The sequence below is a fragment of the Piliocolobus tephrosceles genome, chromosome 12 (genome assembly GCF_002776525.5).
Source record: "Piliocolobus tephrosceles isolate RC106 chromosome 12, ASM277652v3, whole genome shotgun sequence".
Classification (NCBI taxonomy): Eukaryota; Metazoa; Chordata; class Mammalia; order Primates; family Cercopithecidae; genus Piliocolobus; species Piliocolobus tephrosceles.
The window spans coordinates 58,567,366-58,587,469 of NC_045445.1; positions in this window are offsets into that span (position 1 = coordinate 58,567,366).

Genomic DNA, 20,104 nt, shown 5'->3' on the forward strand with positions numbered 1-20,104 from the left:
CATGGATGCAGCTGGAAACCATCATTCTTAGCAAACTATCACAAGAAGAGAAAACCAAACACCGCATGTTCTCACTCATAGGTGGGAACTGAACAATGAGCTCACTTGGACTCGGGAAGGGGAACATCACACACTGGGGCCTATCATGGGGAGGGGGGAGGGGGGAGGGATTGCACTGGGGAGTTATACCTGATATAAATGATGAATTGATGGGTGCTGACGAGTTGATGGGTGCAGCACACCAACATGGCACAAGTATACATATGTAACAAACCTGCACGTTATGCACATGTACCCTAGAACTTAAAGTATAATAAAAAAAAAAAAGAAAGAAATGCAGAGTACTTTGGTCCTCAGTGGTGAGGTTTGAGGGCACTCAAGTACAAACTGCTGGGACTAACAATGTCCCTCTGGCTAGGGCTGGTTCAAATGCTCCCTCTGTGGGCCAGTGTCAGCTGAGTTTTGTTTGTTTGTTCTTTCTGCTCTAACAGAACAGCAGTGAGTTTAATGCCTCACAATTGCTTTGCTCTCCCTCTCCCAACACCCAGAGACACTTTCTGCACCAGGCTCCCAATGTCATGGGGGTGGGAGAAGTGTGGTGTCCGCTATTCAGGACTGTCTTTCTTATCCCTTCAGTGCCTCCTTCAATGAAATGGAATTATAACCAGATAGTATGAGTGGTTACCTGATTTTTGTTTTTCATGAAGGTGTCTTACTTCTGCACAGATAGTTGTCCAACTTAGTGTCCTTGGGTGTGTTGGGAAGGTTAATCAATGGAGGTTTTTCTTTCACTATCTTGTTCTGCCTCCTCAAGATGGCAACAACAGACGCTGAGGACTAATAGAGGAGGGATGGAGGGAGACGAAGAAGGGTGGAAAACTATCCAGATAACAAGATCATTTATGTTTCAAATGCTAGCATCACATAATATACCCGTGTAACAGACCTGCACATATACCTCCTAAATCTATAACCAAATATGAAATTATAAGAAAATGTGAAAAAAGTAACCAATACATCAAATAAGATATGAAAGATAATTTATTAATTATTTTGAATTATCTAAAAATTAAAACACAAAATATCAGAATTTGTGGGATGCTGTTAAAGCAATATTTATGAAAAAAACTATAGGACTAAATGGTTATATTATAAAAGAAAAAATGATCTCAAAACAATGAAAACAATTACATTTAAGAAGCTAGAGAAAGAAGAGAAAATTTAAAACAAGAAAGACAAATAAAGGAAATGAGGGGAAATGGCAGACAGGAGGCAGGAATAACTTGCAGCTCTCACTTGTATGAACAGAGCAGTGTGTGAAGACGCACACTGTGAACTTTTGCTCCAAGAATAACCACAAGAACATACTGGTAAAGCCAAAAGAATTCATAGACCCTTTGAAAAAGTGGCTTGCCTCCACAAACATTGAGAGACAGCTGAAAAACTGTGAGTGCTCGAAGTGTCAGAAGGGTAAAGTCTGCCTCTGAACACACATTCTTACCAGGGAGCCTGAAAATCCAGATCATGGGAGAAAGACTTAACCTTACCTAGAGCTGAAATAAATTTAGAGAGCCCAGTGAAACATGCTAGTAGAAGAAGCAGTGGGTAGTGCCCTGTAGACACTCCCAACCCCCAAGGAATCCCAGGGAACCAATTCCTGACTTTATCTCACAAGGGTTCTTGTGGGGGGCTGCCAGTGGAGTTGGGGAAAAGACCATAGAGAGAAGAAAATTTTCAGCTGAACTTTGTAATAATTTAGAAGGAGCACAATTTTTCAAGGGCAGAATCCGGGGGTGGGGGGTGAACAGAAGAGCAGATACCAGCACAGAAGCTGCAGGTGGGAGGGGTGAAGCCTGAAACACTGCTTGCTTTCTCAGTGGAGAGGCTTATAGTCTAGAGAAAGTTCCCAGCCCTACTCACCAGCTGCCTGGATATACACTCTGTGTTGGAAAAGCACAGTGGGAGTGAGACTGGCCTTTCTGGCTGCCTGGGAGCTAGGTGAGGCCTGTCATGGCCAGCTTCCCCCAACTTCCCTGGTGACCTGTACGGCACAGCAGAGGCAGTCATAATCCCCCTGGGAACATAACTTCATCAGCCTGAGAACCACATCCCCAGCTCCCAACAGTGGCTGCAGCAAGCCCCACCCAAAAAGAATCTGAGCTCAGACATACATAACCCTGCCCCCACCTGATGGTCTTTCTCTTAGCCAAGTGACCCTAGTGCAAGCTCGTGTCCTTCCTATACTACCACAGCTGATGTTGTCTTGAAAGTGCCACCTACTGGCTGGAGGCCAACCAACACAAACTATTACTGCAAATTATAAAAGAACAATCCTGCCCCCAGAAAAGAGAAAACAGCTAATACCACCGCCTTTAACATCCTGGCTAACCAGGAGTCCTGAGTCTGTCCATGTGACAATATTACTGCCAGCACAACCAGCATTTGAGAAAACCAGCACACCAAACAAAACTACAATAAGGTCTCACACAGAGTCTACCTCATTCCCCTGCTACCTCCATCAGAGAGGAGCTGGTATCCATGGCTGAGAGACCTGAAGACAGATCACATCACAGGACTCTTTGCAGACATTTCTCAGTACCAGCCTGAAGCTTAGTAGCTCTGCTTGGTTGCTAGACCCAGAAGAGAAATAACAATAACTACAGTCTGGCTCTCAGGAAGCTTCATCCCTAGGGGAATGGGTAGACCACCACATCAAGGTAGCACTCCATCTGACAAAAGAATCTGAACAGCAGCCTTTGAGCTTCAGATCTTTCCTCCGGCATAGTCTACCCAAATAAGAAGAAATTAGAAAATAAGAAGAAACCAGAATAATAATTCTGGTAATATGACAAAACAAGGCTCTTTGACACCCCCAAAGATCACACTAGTTCACCAGCAATGGATCCAAACCAAGAATAAATCTATGAATTGCCAGAAAAAGAATTCAGAAGGTTAATTATTAAGCTACTCAAGGAGGCACCAGAGAATGGTGAAACCAACATAAAGGAATTTTAAAAAATAATACAGGATATGAATTTTTAAAATCCAGATAAATAGATGATAGCACAAATAAAAAGCTATCACAACTTCAGGAAATGAAGGACACACTTAGAGAAAATCAAAATACACTGGAAAATCTCAACAATAGAATAGGGTAAGTAGAAGAAAACCCTTCAGAGCTTGAAGACAAGGCTTTCAAATTAATCCACTCTGACAAAGACAAAAAGAAAAAAAAAATCAAAGATATAAACAAAGCTTCCAGGAAGTTTGGAATAATGCTAAATGGCTAAACCTAAGAATAATTGGTGTTCCTGAGGAAGAAAAAAAATTCTAAACGTTTGGAAAACAAATTACAGGGAATAATTTAGGAAAACTTCCCTGCCATTGCTAGGGATCTAGACATCTAAATAGAAGATGCTCAAAGAAAATCAGGGAAATTCATCACAAAAAGATCATCACTCAGGCACAGAGTCATCAGGTTATCTAAAGTCAAGATAAAAATAATAATAATCTTAAGAACTGTGAGACAAAAGCATTAGGTAACCTACAAGGAAAAACCTATCAGATTAACAGCAGATTTCTCAGCAGAAACCCTACAAGCTAGAAGGGAATTAGGGTCCTCTTTTTAGCTTCCTTAAACAAAACAATTATCATCCAAGAATTATGTACCCAGAGAAACTAAGCTTCATATATGAAGAAAAGAAATAGTCTTTTTCAGACAAAAAAAAATTCTGAGACAATTTGCCACTACCAGGCCAGCACTATAAGAACCACCAAAAGGAGCTCTAAATCTTGAAACAATATGTCAATACACAAAAATAGAACCTTCTTAGAGCATAAATCTCACAGGATCTATACAACAATAGCACGATTTTTTAACAAAAGGTATTCAGGCAACAACTAGCATGATGAATAGAGTTGTACCTCACATCTCAATACTAACACTAAATGTAAATGGCCTAAATGTTCCACTTAAATGATACTAAATGGCAGAAAGGGCAAGAATTCACAGACCAAGTATCTGCTATCTTTCAGAGATTCATCTAACACATAAGGACTCACATAAACTTAAAGTAAAGGGGTAGAAAAAGATATTATATGCAAATGGACCACAAAATTATGCATGAGTAGCTATTATTATATAAGACAAAACAAACCTTAAAGAAAACAACAGTTAAGAAGGACAAAGAGGAAGATTATATAATGATAAAAGATCTAGTCCAACGAATAGACAAAACAAATATTTACAGAACATTTTACCAAACAACTGCAGAATATACATTCTATTCATCAGAACATAGAACATTCTCCAAGGTAGACCATACGATAGGCCACAAAAAAAGTCTCAATACATTTAAGAAAATTTAAATTATATCAAGTACTCTCTTAGACCACAGTGGAATAAAACTGGAAATCAACTCTTAAAGAAACCCTCATAACCATGAAAATACATAGAAACTAAATAACTTGTTCTTGAAGGGTTATTGGGTAGAAAACTCAAGGTGCAAATTAAAAAAAAAAATACTTGAACTGAATGATAATAGTGAAACAACTTATCAAAACCTCTGAGATACAGCAAAAGCAGTGCTAAGAAGAAAGTTGATAGCATTAAATGTCAATATTGAAAAGTCTGAAAGAGCACAAATAGACAAATAGACAATCTAAGGTCACACCTCAAAGAACTAGAGAAAATAGAACAAACCAAACCCAAACCCCACGGAAGAAAAGACATAACAAAGATTAAAGCGGAATTAAATGAAATTGAAACAAAAAATACAAAAGATAAATGAAACAAAAAACTAGTTCTTGAAAAGATGAATAAAATTGATAGACCATTAGTGAGATTAACCAAAAAAAAAGAAGAGAGAATATTCAAGTAAGCTCAATTAAAAATGAAACACAAGACATTACAACTTACAACTTACAACTGATACAACAGAATACAAAAGATTATTCAAGCCTACTATGAACACTTTTATACACATGAAGTAAAAAAAAACTAGAGATGGATGAATTTCTGGAAATATACAACCCTTCTAAATTAAACCAGGGTGAAATGGAAGCAATGAACAGATGAATAACAAGCAGTGATTTTTAAATAGTAATTTAAAAATTGCCAACAAAAAAAAGTCCAGGATCAGATGGATTCACAGCTGAATTCTCTCAGACATTCAAAGAAAAATTGTTAACAATCCTGTTGACCACATTCCAAAGGATAGACAAAGAGGGAGTCCTCCCTAAATCATTCTATGAAGCAAGTATCATCTTAATACCAAACCAAAAATGGACATAACAAAAAAAGAAAACTACAGATAAATATCCCTGCTCAATATAGATGCAAAAATTCTTGATAAAATACTAGCTAACCTAATCCAACAGCATTTCAAAACAATAATCCACCATGATCAAGTGGGTTTCATACTAGGAATTCAGGGATGGCTTAACATACACAAGTAAATAAATATAATACACCACAAAAACAAAAAGAAAAATCGCATGATTATTTCAAAAGATGCAAAAAAAAAAAGGCGTTTCACAAAATTCAGCATCCTTTTATAATTAAAACCCTCAGCAAAATTGACATGGAAGGTAGCTTTATACTTTAAGGTAATAAAAGCCATCTATGACAAACTCACAGCCAACATTATACTGAAGAAGAGTTGAAAGCATTCCCCCTGGGAAATGGAACAAGATAAGAATGCCCACTTTCATCAGTTCTGTTCAAGACACTACTGGAAGTCCTAGCCAGAGCAATAAGGCAAGAAAAAGAAATAAAGGACATCCAAATCAGTGAAGAGGAAATGAATCTTTTGCAGTTTGCCAATTATATGATTCCATACCTTAAAAACCCTAAAGACTAATCCAAAATCTCCTAGAACTGATAAATGAATTCAGTAAAGTTTCAGGATACAAAATAAATGTAAACAAATTAGTATCACTGCAAAACACCAAAAGTAACCAAGTAGAGAATGAAATCAAGAACCTAACCCCTTTTACCATTGCTGCAAAACTAAAATAAACTACTTAATAATATACCAGCATTAATCTGTTCTTATGCTGTATGAAGAAATACCTGAGACTGGGTAATTTATAAAGGAAACAGATTTAATTGACTCATAGTTCTGCATTCCTCGGGAGGCCCTAGGAAACTTAGAATCATAGCATAAGGGAAATGGGAAGCAAGGCATCTTTTCCACAGGGCAGAGGGATGGAGTGAGTGCAAGCAGGGGAAATGCCAGACATTTATAAAACCAGCAAATCTCATGAGACTCATTTACTATTATGGGAACAGCATACAGAAAAGCATCCCTGTAATCCAATAACCTCCAGCTGGTCCTGGCCTTGACACATTAGAATTATGAGGAATACGTGGATTACAGTTCAAGATAAGATTTTGAGTGGGGACATAGCCAAACCATATCGTTTCACCCTAGCCCCTCCCAAATGTCATGTTTCCACATTTCAAAACATAATCATGCCTTTCCTGCAGTACCCGAAATTCTTAACTAATTCCAGCATTAATCCATAAGTCCAAGTCCAAAGTCTCATCTGTGACAAGGTACGTCTCTTCCTCCTATGAGCCTGCAAAATCAAAAGCAAGTTAGTTACTTCCTACATACAATAGAGGCATAGGAATTGAGTAAATACATCCTTTCCAAATGGGAGTCATTGGCCAAAACAAAGGGGTTACAGGTCCCGTGCAAGTCCAAAATCCAGCAAGTCATTAAACCTTTAGGTTGCAATACTATCTCCTTTGACTGCATATCTCACATTCAGATCATGTTGCTGTAATAGGTGGACTCCCACAGTCTTGGTCAGCTCTGCCTCTGTGGCTTCGTAGGATGCATTCCCCTTCCAGGTTGCTTTTATGAGCTGGTGTTGAGTGCCTGTGGCTTTTTTGGTGGACCTACCATTCTAGGGTCTGGTGAATGGTGGCCCTCTTCTTACAGCTCCACTAAGCAATGTCCCAGTGGGGACACTGTATCAGGGCTCCCAATCTATATATCCCCTCTGCACTGCTCTAGCAGAGGTTCTCTGTGAGGGCTCTGCCCCTGCAGCAAACTCCTGCCTGGAAATCCAGGAATTTCCATACATCCCCTGAAATCTAGGCAAGGTTCCCAAACAATTCTTAACTTGTGTGCAAAAACAGGTTAAATACAACGTGGAAGCTTCCAAGGCTTGGGGCTTGCACCTTCTGAAGCAATGGCCCAAGCTGTGCCTTGACCTCTTTTATCTACAGCTAGAACTGAAGCAACTGGGATGCAGGTCACCATGTCCTGAGGCTGCACAGAGCAGCGGTGCCCTGGGCCAACCCACCAAATCAATATTCTCTCCTTGCTTCCAGGCCTGTGATGGGAGAGGCTGCAGTGAAGGTCTCTGACACACCCTGGAAACTTTTCATCCATTGTAGTGGTGATTAGTATTCAGCCCCTCATTAGTTATGCAAATTTCTGCAGCAGACTTGTATTTCTCCCCAGAAAATGGTTTTTTCTGTTCTATCACATCCTCAGGCTGCAAATTTTCCAAACTTTTATGCTCTGCTTCCACTAGATTACTTTGCCAGTTAGAAATTTCTCCCACCAGACACCCTAAACTATCTCTCCCAAGTTCAAAGTTCCACAGATCTCTAGGGCAGAGGCAAAATGCTTCCAGTCTCTTTGCTACAGCATAGCAAGAGTCACCTTTAATCCAGTTCCCAAGAAGTTTCTCATCTGCATTAGAGACCACCTCAGTCTGGACTTCATTGTCCACATCACTATCAGCATTTTAGTCAAAACCATTCGACAAGTCTCTACAAACTTTTCCACGTCTTCCTGACTTCTTCTGAGCCCTCCAAACTGTTCCAACCACTGCCAGTTACCCAGTTCCAAAGTCACTTACACATTTTCAGGTATCTTAGCAGCACTGCCCCCCGCTACCTCAGTATCAATTTACTATATTAGTCCATTTTTACATTGTTATGTAGGAATACCAGAGACTGTGTAATTAATAAAGAAATGAGGTTTAATTAAATCACAGTTTCACAATGCTGGGGAGGTCTCAGAAAACATACAACCATGGTGGCAGGTAGGCAAAAGGGAAGCAAGGCACCTTCTTACAGGGCAGCAGGATGGAGTAAGTTCAAGCAAGGGAAATGCTAGTGGCTTATGAAACCATCAGATCCCATAAGACTTACCATCCTGAGAACAGCATGGGAAAGATTACTCCCATGATCCAATTACCTCCACATGACCCCGCCCTTGACACATGGGAATTATGGGGATTATGGGAATTATAGTTCAAGATGAGATTTTTAGTGGGGACACAGCCAAATCATATCAATATCTAACCAAAGAGGTGAAAGACTTCTGCAAGGAAAACTACAAAACACTGCTGAAAAAAAAATCATAGATAACACAAACAAATGGAAACCCATCCAATGCTCATGGATGCATAGAATCAGTATTGTGAAAATAATCATACTGCCAAAAGGAATATATAAAATCAATGCAATTCTCATCAAAACACCATCATCATTCTTCACAGAAGTAGAAAAAACAATCTTAAATTTCATATGAAATCAAGAAAGAGCCCACATAGCGAGAGCAAGATAAGCAAAAAGAACAAATCTGGAGCCATCACTTTACCTGACTTCAAACTACACTACAAGGCTACAGTTACCAAAACAGCATGGTATTGGTATAAAAATAGCCATGTAGACCAAAGGAACCAAATAGAGAACCCAGAAATAAAGCCAAATACAGTCTACTGATCTTCAAAATACCAAGCAAAAACATTAAGTAGGGAAAGGACAGCCTATTTAACAAATGGTGCTTGATAATTGGGAAGTCACATGTAGAATAAAATTGGATCTTTATCTCTCAGCTTATACAAAAATCAACTCAAGATGGATCAAGAACTTAAATCTGAGACCTGAAGTCATAAAAATTTTAGAAGAAAACATTGGAAAAACCCTTCAAGACATTGGCTTAGGTAAAGAATTCATGACCAAGAACTGCAAAGCAAATGCAACCAAAACAAAGATAAAGTCATGGGAATTAATTAAACTTAAAAGCTTCTGTACAGTAAAAGAAACAATCAACAGAGTAAACAGACAACACACAGATTGGGAGAAAACCTTCACAAACTATGCGTCTGACAACAGGCTAACATCCAGAATCTACAAGGGACCCAAACAAATCAGCAAGTAAAAAACAAAAAATTGATATGAATAGACAATTATCAAAAGAATGTGTACAAATGGACAACAAACATATAAAAATGCTTACCATTACTATCAGGGAAATGCATATCAAAACTACAGTGCAATATCATCTTACTCTTGCAAGAATAGTTATAATTTAAAAACCATAAATAATAGATGTTGTTGTGGATGTGGTAAAAAGGGAACACTTTTCAACTGCTGGTGGGAATGTAAACTGATACAACCGCTATAGAAAACAATATGGGAATTTCATAAATAACTAAAAGTAGATTTACCATTTAATCCAGGAATCTTACTACTGGGTATCTACTCAGAGGAAAATACGTCATTATACAAAAAAGACACTTGCACAAGTATGTTTATAGCAGCACAATTAACAATTGCAAACATATGGAACCAGCCCAAATGGTCAACAATCAATAAGTGGATTTTTAAAAAGTACAGAGACAACTTACAAAGTGGTAGAATGTTTTTGCAATCTATTCATCTGACAAATGTCTAATAACCAGAATCTACAAGGAACTTAAGCAAATTTACAAAGGAAAACCCCAAACAACCCCACTTAAACATGGGCTGGGCATGGTGGCTCATGCCTGTAATCCCTTTGGGATTACAGCACTTTGGGAGGCCAAGGTGGGTGGATCCCCTGTGGTCAGGAGTTTGGTGAAACCCTGTCTCCACTAAAAATACAAAACTTAGCTGGGCTTCATGGCACGTGCCTGTAGTCCCAGCTACTCAGAAGGCTGAAGCAGGTGAATCATTTGAACCCAGGAGGCGGAGGTTGCAGTGAGCTGAGGTTGCACCACTGCACTCCAGCCTGGGCAACAGAGCGAGACTCCATCTCAAAAAAAAAACAAAACAAAACAAACAAAAGAAAAACAAAAGTGGGCAAAGGTCATGAACAGACTCTTCTCAAAAGAAGACATACATGGGGCCAACAAACATATGGAAAAATGCTCAACATCACTGATCATTAGAGAAATGCAACTCAAAACCACAATGAGATACCATCTCATGCCAGTCAGAATGATGATTATTAAAACGTTAAGAAACAACAGATGCTGGCAAGGTTACGGAGAAATTGTAACACTTATACACTGTTGGAGGAAATGTAAATTATTTCAAACACTGTGGAAGACAGTGTGGTGATTCCTCAAAGATGTTGAACCAGAAATACCATTTGACCCAGCAATTCCATTACTGGATATATACCCAAAGTAATATAAATCTTTCTGTTATAAAGATTTATGCATGTGTACAGTCATTAAAATACTATTCACAATAGCAAAGACATGGGATCAATTCAAATGCCCATCAATGATCAACTGGACAAAAAAAAAGGTGGTACTATAAACCATGGAATATTATGCGGCCATAAAAAGGAATGAGATTATGTCTTTTGCAGGAACATGGATGAATCTGGAAATCATTTTCCTCAGCAAACTCATGCAGGAACAGATAACCAAACACAGCACATTCTCACTGATATGGTTTGGCTGTATCCCCACCCAAATATCAACTTTAATTCTCATGTGTTGTGGTGGGGAGACCTGGTGGGAGGTAACTGAATCATTGAGGAAGGTGGTTCCCGTTCTCGTGGTAGTAAGTCTCATGAGATCTGATGGTTATTATAAGGGGGAGTTTTTCTGCACAAGCTCTCTCTGCCTACTGCCATCCGTGTAAGACGGAAATTGCTCCTTCTTGACTTCTGCCATGATTATGAGGCTTCCCTAGCCTCGTGAAACTGTAAGTCAAGTTAAACATTTTTCTTTTGTAAATTGCCTAGTCTCGGGTATGTCTTTATAGCAGCATGAAAATGGACTAATACAGTAAATTACAGACTAATATATTAAAGTTTCAGTAGAGTGGGGCATTGCTGAAAAGATACCCAAAAATGTGGAAGCGACTTTGAAACTGGGTAAGAGACAGAAATTAGAACAGTTCGGAGGGCTCAGAAAAAGGAAAACTTGGGAAAGTTTGGAACTTCCTAGAGACTTGTAGAATGGCTTTGGCCAAAAGTCTGATAGAGATATTGACAATAAGGTCCAGGCTGAGGTGATCTCAGATGGAGATAAAGAACTTGTTGAGAACTATATTAAAGGTTACTGTTGTTATGTTTTAGCAAAGAGGATAGTAGAATTTTGCCCCTGCCCTAAAGATTTGTGGAACTTTGAACTTGAGAGAGATTATTTAAGATATCTGGCAGAAAAAAATTTCTAAGCACCAAAACATGTAAGATGTAAACCGTGTGCTGTTAAAGGCATTCAGTTTTATGAGGGAAACAGGGCATACAAGTTCAGAAAATTTGCAGCCTGACAATGTGATAGAAAAGAAAAACTCATTTTCTGAGGAGAAATTCAAGCCAGCTGCAGAAATTTGCATAAATGATGAGGAGCCAAATGTTAATACCCAAGACAATGGAGAAAATGTCTCCAGGGCATGTCAGAAATCTTCACGGCAACCCCTCTCATCGAAGGCCCGGAGCCCTGGGAGTAAATGGTTTTCTTGGCCAGACCCAGGGTCCCCGTGTTGTGTGTAGAATAGAGAACCGGTGCCCTGCATCCCAATCACTCCAACTGTGACTAAAAGGGGCCAAGGTACAGCTTGGGCTGTTGCTTCAGAGGGTGGAAGTCCTAAGTCTTGGCAGCTTCCACGTTGTGTTGAGCCTGAAGGTGCACAGACGTCAATAACTGAGGTTTGGGAACCTTTGCCTAGATTTTAGAAAATGTATGGAAACATCTGAATGCCCAGGCAAAAATTTGCTGTCGGGGATATGGGGGGCTGCTCATGGAGAACCTCTGTCAGGGCAGTGTGGAAGGGAAATGCGGGGTCAGAGCCCCCACACAGAGTCCCTACTGGGGTACCACCTGCCTAGTAGAGCTGTGAGAAGAGGGCCACAGTCCTCCAGACCCCAGAATGGTAGATCCACTGACAGTTGCACGATGTGCCTGGGAAAGCCGCAGACACTCAATGCCAGCCCAGGAAAGCAGCCAGGACGGAGGCTGTATCCTTCAAAGCCACTGGGGTGGAGCTGCCCAAGACCCACCTCTTGCATCAGCATGAACTGGATGTGAGACATAGAGTCAAAGGAGATCATTTTGAAGCCTTAATATTTGACTGCCCTGCTGGATTTCAGACTTGCATGGGGCCTGTAGCCCCTTCGTTTTGGCCAGTGTCTCCCATTTGAAATGGCTGTATTTATCCAATGCCTGTACCCCCATTGTACATAGGAAATAACTAACTTGCTTTTGATTTTTCAAGCTCATAGGCAGAAGGGACTTGCCTTGTCTCAGATGAGACTTTGGTCTGTGGACTTTTGAATTAATGCTGAAATGAGTTAAGATTTTGGGAGACTGTTGGGAAGGCATGATTGGTTTTGAAATCTGAGGATATGAGATTTGGGAGGCTCCAGGGATGCCATGAGATAGTTTGGCTGTGTTCCCACCCAAATCTTATCATGAATTCCCAGGTGTCGTGGGAGGTACCCAGTGGGATGTAATTGAGTCATGGGGTCAAGTCTTTCCCTGCTGTTTTCCTGATAGTAAGTAAGTCTCACAGGATCTGATGGTTATTGTAAGAGGGAGTTTTCTGGCACAAGCTCTCTCTTTGCCTGCTGCCATCTATGTAAGATGGGGACTTGCTCTTTCTTGCCTTCCACTGTGATTGTGAGGCTTCTCCAGGCACGTGGAACTGTAAGTCCAATTATAAACCTCTTTCTTTTGTAAATTTCCCACTTTTCGGTATGTCTTTATCGACAGAAAGAAAGCAGACTAATACATAACTTATGAGTAGGAGCTGAAAAATGAGAACACATGGACACAGTGAGGGGAACAAGACACACTGGGCCCTGTCAGGGGAGGGCGGGATGGGGAGAGCATCAGGAAAAATAGCTAATGCATGCCGGGCTTAATATCTAGGTGATGGGTTGATAGGTGCAGCAAACCACCATGGCACACATTTACCTATGTAACAAACCAGCACATACTGCACATGTACCCCACAACTTAAAATAAAATAAAGAAATAAGGGAAGTGGCTTATAGATTCAGCAGCTTTTAAGAGAATAATAAAGGCATGTTATGAACAATGTCATACCTATAATTGTGACAACTTAGTTGAAACAGTTTAAATTTCTTGAAAGACTCAAAATATCAAACTCACTTAAGAAGACATAAATAACTTGAATAGGTCTGTATCCATTACATAAATTTATAGTTTAAAACCTTCTACAAAGAAAACTCCAGTGTCAGATGGTTGTACTGGTGACTACTCTAAAACATTTTAGAAAAAATTAATACCAATTATATGCAAACTCTTTCAGAAAATTAAGCAGGAAAAAATAATACTAACCCATTCCATCAGACCAGTATTAACCCAACATCAAAAGTAATTGAAAATATTTCAAGAAAATAAAACTACAGATTAATATCCCTTATGAATATAGATGCAAAAAATTCTCAACACGATTTTTTCCCAATCAAATTTTAAAATATATAAAATTTATAATATACCATGAGAAGGTGGGGTTCCTTCCAGGAATGCACAGATAAACATTAGAAAATAAATCAGTGTAATTCATTATGTTAATAAATTTCTTAAAATAGGATCAGCTGAATAGATGCAGAAAATTCAAATGAAAAAATCCAGCATTTATTCCTGATTTAAAAAACTCTCAGAAGAGAACTTTATCAACCAGTTAAAAGATATGTAGGGGAAAATGTACAGCAACATCAATTTTAACGGTAAAAGGCTGAGCACTTTCTCCCTATAGCTCTGTACAGTAGCAACGAGTAATCAGGATATGAAATAAAAACATTGAATCTGACAAAACAGGTGCAACATTTGTATACTGAAAATTGCAAAATATTGGAGAGAATTTTTTAAAGGCCTAAATAAGTAGAGAGGTATACCTTGTTCTTAGGTCAAATATCAATTCTCTGCATGGATCCATAGCTTCAACTACTATACCGGAAAGAAAACTAATGAATCACAGCTATACATATGCAGGGGATCAGAATATGCCACACTAAATATGCCACTTTAGCATAAGGATTATTTTAAGCTGAAGGCAATTAAGAAAGAGCAAAGACCGGAAAAGCTTTCTGTCCTGTCCCTGTCTGCCGAAAAGCAGGGCATAAATTCATGTTGTGAAAGTGCGAATTCCTCCTTTATATCAGAAAGAGGAGAACAACACTTATTACTGGAAATGGAGACCATACTGAGATGAGTATGCATATACAAACCTTACTAAATAACCCTTATGTGCCATTAGTTTCCTCCATATGTTTACCTTCCCACAATTTACCATCCCTAGAAGCCCAAGTTCCCTTTCCTTTATGTAGCCATTTCTTGGCAATCTATCACTCTTTTTAAAAATGGTTTATAAGCCCCTAGTCTAATTGCTTTTTCTAAACTTTATCTTCTGTGAAGCCCCATATATGTAAAACTAGAAACATTAAATAAAATGTGTTTATCTGTCTTTGATAAGTCACAAATCCCAGCTATAGAACCTAATAGGGTAGAGGAAATTTCCCACCCTTCTATATTGAACAACTCTTAAGAAGTAATACACAAAGAATGAGGCCAATAAAATGGCATGCTAGGAAGCTCCAAGCCCTGGTTTCTCCTAACCTTATAGAATCTCTGGAAAAAATACTCTGCAGTAACCAAGTGAGTTTATAATTGCCCAGTCAAGAAAATGTCATATTCAAACAGAAAATTTCACTGGCCCACCCTTTCCCCATACCCACCCCAGCAACATGGAGTCATCTTGTTCTGGAGGAAGCAACATTCCAGTTCTTCATTTCCTTCTATAAACCAGAGGGAGAAGAGGTGATCTTATTTGCAGTGTTCTAACTGGTCTGGGGCTGCCTAAATTATTTGTCTGTCTCACCTATCTCAGTTCTAGGTGAGAAAAAAAGGACACCACCATGCAGCCATAAAAAAGGATGAGTTTGCGTCCTTTGTAGGGACATGGATGCAGCTGGAAACCATCATTCTTAGCAAATTATCACAAGAAGAGAAAACCAAACACCGCATGTTCTCACTCATAGGTGGGAACTGAACAATGAGCTCACTTGGACTCGGGAAGGGGAACATCACACACTGGGGCCTATCATGGGGAGGGGGGAGGGGGGAGGGATTGCATTGGGGAGTTATACCTGATATAAATGATGAATTGATGGGTGCTGACGAGTTGATGGGTGCAGCACACCAACATGGCACATGTATACATATGTAACCTGCACGTTATGCACATGTACCCTAGAACTTAAAGTATAATAAAAAAAAAAAAAAAAAAAAAAAGGACACCACTGCTCCTGAAAGCTACAGGAGGAATACAGACCACATAAGACATTATGTGTGGGGACTGTCAAATTAAATTAAATTTGACCTAAACCTGACTCTGTATATAGTGAACTGCCACCTAATTTAGTCTATAAACTGCAACCTAATTAAGAGCACATTCTTGTAACATATAGCTGAGTCTCAGCCAATCACAGGTTGCCAACTGATCGGACCATGTCCATATAAGTCTAATGCTTCATCATATCACACACAAATAGGCTAAATGCCAAGCTGTAACATATCAAGTTGTTTCTGTATCTCACTTCTGTAAATACTGTCTGTCCACATTCATGAGTGGAGCTCTCTGAACTGGTGTTTTCTGATTAATGAATAGGTATTTCCTCAAATAAACTCTGCTGAATTTAATTTGTCTAAAGTTTTTTTGTTTTCTTTTAATAAGACATACAATAGAGCATCTAAGAAGATAGGGTGAGACTTTTTAGGAAATCAAAACATTCAGAATCAGCTCTATATATCCGTTAGAATGGCTGTTTTAAAAAGAAAAAAAAAAGAAAAGAAAGTAATAAGTGTTCGCAAGTGTGAAGACATAAGAACCTTTGTTTATTGCTTGTGAGAATCTAAAATTGCGATGCCACTGTGGGAAACAGTATGCTGGTGCCTCAAATGAATACATATAGAATAACAATATCATCCAGCAATCTCAATTTTAGATATACACCCAAAAGAACTGAAAGCAGGATCTCAAAGAGATGTTTGTTCATCAATGTTCATAACAATATTATTCACAATAGCCAACAGGAAAAAACAACCAAAGTGTCCATGAATAAATGAATGAATGTAAAAATAAAACTTGCCATAGCCATACAATGGGATATTATTCAGTCTTATGAAAAAATGAAATTCTGATACATGTAACAACACAGATGAATCTTGCCACATATTTAAAAAAAAGAAAAATATTCAGAAAAAGAAACAAATCACTGAAGAATACCTACACTCATAAATTATGATTCTACTTACTTTAAATTTAAGAACTGACAACAATAAATAATATTTTATTTAGAGATATGATACATATTGTTGGTTAAATTACAAAGAAAACTAAGGTAAGATTAACAGATATATAAGGGAACGATTAACTCTGAACAAAGGGAATGTAATGTGAATGGAGAACACAAGGTTATTTCTAAGGAACTATTAAGGTTTCCAAACTTATGTGGTAAGTAGAGAAATGTTTCCTTTTTTTGGTCTTAAATTCTTCATATGTGTTTGATTCAATATTTTGTATGCATGAGTATTTCACAAGAAAGAGGTGGCTAGAAAAGTTGGAGGAGATTATTAGGTAGTGTTTAGGTAAGGGTCATATATTTAACTTCTAATATCATCCAACATTGCCTAGCTCAAGAAGAAAATGCTTGTGGAGAGAGCATCTCTAAAATTAAACATCAATAATTGATGCTTTCTTCAATTTGCTTTTGTTAACATTTTACTCTGTAATTCAATACATGCTATGCCTCAAAACATAGTTGACATATAACCCACTTTGCATACATTCCAAAATTGAGAGTAGTGATCTCAACATTTTACTGAGAAAAACACTCATTACACTTAAGTACGAACTTCTGTATTATGTCCTTTAGTCACTGACATTAGTTTTGTTTTTTCTCTTTGCTCTGAAACATTGAGAATTATTTTTACTCAATGAAAAACAATTCGAAAATTAAGTTAAGAAAAAATTAGCAGAAGCCAAATTTTTGAATTTCTGTAATTGACAATGAACTGGACTATACCTGTAATGCAATTTATTCCCTAAAAAATAGGTTTGAGAGCATTTCTCTACCTCACATAAAGATTAAATGGTTTAATAAATGTATAGTGTTTGCATGTACAAAACATCTCTATTAATATACTAATGCTGATGTTGTGCATAATACAAACTCAGTTCTAGGGCCATTTTCCATAATCACCTTAGTCTTACCACCAACTTGGAAATGAATTGACAATTTACTCTTTTGAAACCTACCTTGGGTTCTTTAAACCTGACCTCAGTATTATTTAACAAAGCGTAAAGAAAAAAAATCATATTAAATCATAGCTGTGTCATCGTAGCTGAATCTCGGTGAACGCTTCTGAATCTGCAGAGCAAGAGGGAATGACAGTAGCGATGGTAAAATTTTTGCATGTAAATAAGATCTCCACCTTTTCATTATGTATGAGAGTTTTCTTCCAGAATACAGAAACCTAAATTCATGTACTGAATAAATGAGGCTGCGGAGAAATAAAGGATACTGGTCCCTTTATAACAACAAAGGATGTTGTTAACAAATGAGTTAACAACAATAAAACAAAATTTTCTAAATGCCCACATTTTTCATAAGATTTTAGAAACATACGCTTTAGAGCCTAATGCCATCGTTTGGTGTAACAAAGCAATATTAATACTTTACATTTGTATAATGCTTGATTATTTACAAATTGATTCCATATACTTATCTTACTTTGTCCTCACAACAGACTTATAAGTTAATATATTTCACAGCTGAAGAGACATCTCAGAGAGGCTATGTGGCTTCTCTGATCTCAAACATCTACTGAATCAGAGCATGATACTTAAAGCCAGGTCTTTTTTATTCTTATGGTTATTTACACGATTCCACACCCTAAAGGGCACATGCCTACACACTTCATAAAGGAGAGAAACTGTTAGTTAATTGAGAGCAAGTGTTACAATGAGGACCCTGTTTGATTATCCAGATGACTGATACCACAATTGGGGTATTTCACCAATTTAACAATACTTACTTCTGAATTCATTAAATAGCTTGGCTTTTCATGAAAGGGCTATGGATTTGTAACTAAATTTTAATTTAGAAATTAGAGAAACAATTTTAGCAACTTAGTGATTTGCAGAAGGAAAAAAACATTAAAAATTACAAAACCAGTTTTTCCTCTTCTAGAGAACTAAACTACCTGCCCTATATACTTGCCTAAAGGGCTTTTTAGTATTTGTGTGTTTGTGTGCGTGTATGCATGTGTGGGGTGTGTGAGAGAGAAAAAGATACTTTTCTATATAATATCAATGTGCCATTTTGTTTTGCATATTATCTATTTATTTATCTAGCTACCCATCCCAAGCAAGAATAATCAATATAAGCATATCCTTAACAAAATTTTCTAAACATGTATTCCCACTATGAATAATATCCTGTATCTATGTAATAGCTATGTGCTAAGAAGAGCACACTTTAAAATGGTGTGTACTTATGGCCTAATTTAAAAATTTCAAATATATCATGGTACTCTTCTTTTAGCTTTAAAATACAGAGACTCTCATCAGGAAGAATTGCATTCAATAATGTAACATCACGAGTAATACCAGAGTAACAGCTTTTTTTTTATTATTTAAATAACTTTGACTATGTTTGGGAGCAGAAATCGATTATTCTATTTGATTAGCATTATAAGACTTAATAGCTTTTTAAAATTTTGTATTTATTTTGCTTCGATGTTTTACCTTTTTTGCCTTGGGAAGTGGTGTTTACCTTGTAAGAAGACGGAAGGAAACTCAAGGGAAACCCATTTTCATAAAAACACGGGAAATTAATTAAGATCAGATATTTTTGCTCAAAGATAATAACAAATGTACATGCAAACATATATGTGTACTCACAGAATATGCCTATTGTTTAGAAGCAAATATATGAGAGTTGGGAGAATAAAAGAAGTTGTTATGTTTTTTTCATAGAAGAAACAATAGTTGTTAAAATACTCTGATGATTCTAACCCAAATGATACCATTTTTAATTGTGTAATAGAAAAGGACTGAATGTCTTTCTTACTCACCCTCATCTCCTAATGTGTGGATGAATGAAGTGCAGACATACTATCTTGCCTTTGCTTTTGTTCTTCAATAAATAGGTAGTTTCACACTCTACATTTTTACTCTTTGTCACCTTTTCTTGAGATATCCATAGAACTGTCTGTCAATTTATTCCTTCTCCCTAATGCCAGTGCCTAGGTCATTATTATAGGCTCTTTTCCACTTCTAACATCCAACTGAATTTTGCCTGTTTATTCAGTTCACAGACATCCGAAGGTACTGAATGACTCAACGTTACTAATGAAACCCTTGAAATAATCCCTAGAGTTGAGATTGCAGGCTTGTTCTTCATGGTACTAAGGCAGAGCAGGAGTTGAAGCCTGAGCAACAAGAAAACATTGTCTTTCTTCATGAACACATTACATTTAACCAATTGACCTTAAGGAAAGTCATTCTTTGGTATGACAAAATAGATTGGTTTATACAACATAATTATTTTTAAAAACCATAATTGCTTAGAAAGAAATGGTTTGACCTTTAGGATATATAATGAAGAACCACAATCTCATTGTATTTTTCCTCAGATTGATTGAATTTTATTGTGTAAATGTACACACAAGGGAGCCGTGTCTTGCTTAGTCTCTCATTAAAACTATGTGTTGAAGAAAGAAGAGACAAATGACCTTCCTGTCATCAATTACCTTGAAAACTGGTCAAATTTATATTATAGACAACATGAAATCATTTTCACATTTGAAATATGCACTACTT